Source organism: Cotesia glomerata, linkage group LG8 (assembly GCF_020080835.1).
Source record: "Cotesia glomerata isolate CgM1 linkage group LG8, MPM_Cglom_v2.3, whole genome shotgun sequence".
NCBI lineage: Eukaryota > Metazoa > Arthropoda > Insecta > Hymenoptera > Braconidae > Cotesia > Cotesia glomerata.
Window position 1 is genome coordinate 12,914,123 of NC_058165.1, and position 3,821 is coordinate 12,917,943.

Genomic DNA, 3,821 nt, shown 5'->3' on the forward strand with positions numbered 1-3,821 from the left:
GTGAAAAAATTCTTGATTCAAAAAAATTTATAAATTTATTTAACTAAGGTAAAAGCCCCAATAGATGATCACGTACCAGTATATGATCACTCCATGTATTTGTATATCTATATTCATAAATATAGGTATACAAATACATGGAGTGATCATATACTGGTACATGATCATATATTGGGGCTTTTACCTTACTTATAATTTTAGTTGTTTCAAGAATTTATCGTTTTGACTTGTGACAATGAAACTCTAAAATTATTATTTTTTTGCCGCAAGAAATTATCTTTTGACTCTATTCAATTGTTTTTCTAACAGCTTATTACTTTAATTATTTAATGTTAATCTAATGTTAATCTAATGTTAATCTAATGTTAAATTTAATATGTTAATTGAAAATTTTTGGTGAAAAATAATAAAATTTGAACCCTCGCGGTTTTTGAAATACCGTAAATTTTCGGTATTATTGCGTTTACCATAAATTTACCGTTATAATTGTGAAATAATACGGTATTTTTGTGGTTATTTCGGCCAGTTTTTTTACTATAGTTATACAGCATTTTTACCGTACTTTTGCTGCAAATTTCAGAAATAATACGATAAAATTACCGTAAAACTCTAGAACTTTTACCGTAAAAAATTTATGTATTAACTATAATATTACTATAATTTTACAATAATAACATGGTATTTCTACAGTAAAAATACCAAAGATATACTGCAATTTTACTGCGTTTATACTGATATAATTAAAGATATAATGCTTTTTACGGTAAGATGGACGGTTGTGTTCATTACTCGGTGAGTCTTTATTAGGTGACTGAGTAAATAGATACGGATAGTGTCTCTGATAGCTCAACTGCTAGAGCCTTCGGCGCGTAACTAGATGATCCGGGTTCGAATCCCGGTCTGGACTAAAAAAAATGGTAATAATAATAAAATCAGAGAAATTAATTTATCAACCTCTTAAAAATTATTCATGATAATTTATAATGTTATAAAAAAAAATTTTAGGCTATCGAAAAATAATAATAAAGCAGCATATTTTTGGTATTTTGCTGGTAATAGAAAGTAGGGATCTTCTTTTCCTGTTTTTTGCTGCAATAGTACCGCAGATATATAGTAAATATGCAGTACATTTACGGTTTAAATGCTGTTAATATACCGTAATTTTTCTATTGTATTGCCGTAAATATTCTGAATTAATTTCGTAGTTTTTTCGTAATAATTCGATAAAAAAACTGGCTAAAATAACTGAAGTATTACGGTAAAAATACAGCATTTATATCGTATAAATACCGAATCTTTACGGTATTTCCAAAACCGTGAGGGAAAATAAAATAAAACAAGTATTGTTTAACTTTGATAATAACATGCTTTTATTAGCAGTATCTGTATTATGTATCTATATCTCTGTAGATCATAATATACCTACATCATCCAATTGTTTAATTAAATGCTAAGAATATCTTTGTAATTGACATAAGGTAAGAGCCCCCATTATTGACACTTTAAGAGTGACGGCGAACATTTGAATTTTTTAACCGTATTCAAATTAATCTTACTAATTTTTTGGTATTAGACACTTTTTAGATTCATCAACTTTTGTATTTTAATTTTTATACTTAAATAATCGTTAATTAAATGACAAATATATTAATTTGAAATCAGCATCTCAAGTGTAGGTATTATTGACGGGGAAATGGTATCGGAGCCAACTAATGACACCCATAGACCCTATTATTGACAGGTGTCAACCTTATTATTCAGGTTTAATTGAAATTTAAACTTCGAATATAATTTATTATTTACTAGTAAACAACAATATTTTGTTCAGACAATTCTTTTTTTATTATAAAAATTACGCGAGACAACATGTAAACAAATCCGCTATGTATGTTAAAACGGTTAAGTTTATTAAAATTGTAGGCTGTCGCTAGTTAGACACATGTTAATTTATATGTACCTATTATTGACACCCGCTATTTTTAAATCATAATTAAAATTTATCAGTTTAAAACAATAAATCTAAGATTATTTAGAGTTTAAATAACCTCAAATAATTTTGGATGATAGGCTTACATCCGAATTATATAGAAAAATTCGCTATTTAAAATACACTCTCTCTTAACGAAATTGTTAAGAAATTTTAAATAAACTAGCCGTAGTGGTCTATTCAGAAAAATAAAATTTTTTTGCAGTTTATAATTAAAACCCAGGCATCAAATTTTACTTTTTTCTTACTAAAAAATTTCTAAAAATTGATAAAAAGCAATGTTTATTGTGATTTAATCATAAAATTGATTAAATCAATAAAATAAAACAACATGTCAATAATAGGGGCTTTTACCTTACATTATTTTAGGTAGTATTTTTATAATACGATCTTTTTAAATATTAAAAAATCTGAAGATTTATGAACGGAACTATATTTAATTATAAATTTTATGATGCTCAAAACAGCTGACATCTGAAAATTTTTTAGGTTAATAACAAGTCAATTATAATAAGAAAATGTTTTTTTTTAATTTCTGCATAAACAATTTTCTCAAAAAACTTTTATTCGCAAGAAAGAAAACTTTTAGTTGTCTGTCAATTTCAGTATCACTATAATAATGTCCGAGTTTAAATTATTGAATCAATTATTGAAAATTAAAATCAAAATTCTTATGCTAATTTTGAATTAAAATTCTGTACGACTATTATAATTACGAATTACTATTATAATTACTATATAATTTCTAATATTAAAATTTAATTTTTATAATTATAATTATCTTTAAATTTTTGAATTTTCCCGCAACTATCAATAGCAGATTTCATGATCTTCATGTATATTTATATTTGTATATTTTCTTTACTAAGTGTAAAATTGACCGTAGTGACGTCGAAGGACTTGTAACTTTATAAAGAGAATTGTTTACGCCCTCTGACAACATACGAAGTAATCAAATAATTCGAATATAATCATAATAAGTCGGCGTATTATAATATATACATAGCACTCCATAGTCAGCGTTTATAATATATACATAGCGATCCATAGTCAGCGTTATGTATTCCTAGTATTCTTTCATCCATGTATTTCCTGAAGAGGAAATGCATGGAAAAGGAATATGTATAACGCTGATTGTATATATTACAAGAATTAAATATGATATTAGGTTGGCATCAACTAAAGATTTTTTCGTGACGTTAGATCGAGCTACGGGAAAAAATCATGAATCCATAAGATTAGTTTCTATAGTTATCGTATTATATTGTTATTCTTATTTCTTATTTGCGGTGACACTTGCTTTGATAGTTTTATAAACGTTTATTCAAAAAACGAGAGTCCCCGTCAATAAAAATAATAAATATATACAATAATTATAGATAATTGTTTGTGAGTTTAGTTAAATTTTTGATATTTATTAATCATAATAATAATAATAATAATAATAATAATAGTATTAATTATGTACAATTATATATATTGTATTATTATTATAATTATTATTAATTATATACATTTCTATATATATTGTATTATAATAATAATAATAATAATTATTATTATTATTATTATTATTATTATAATTACTATCAAAAAATTTTAATATTTACTACACAAATTCAAATTAAAAAAAATAATTTTCAGAAGTGCGACGAATTCATATCATCAGCTGTCAGCAGTGCGACAATAATAAATAAATAAATTGTCAGCAGTGCGACAAGATCAATAATAAATAAATTGACAGCAGAACAACAAAATATTCTTAACAACTGTCAGCTGTGCGACAAGTTAAATAATAAATAAATTGTCAGCAGAGCGACAAGTTAAATAATAA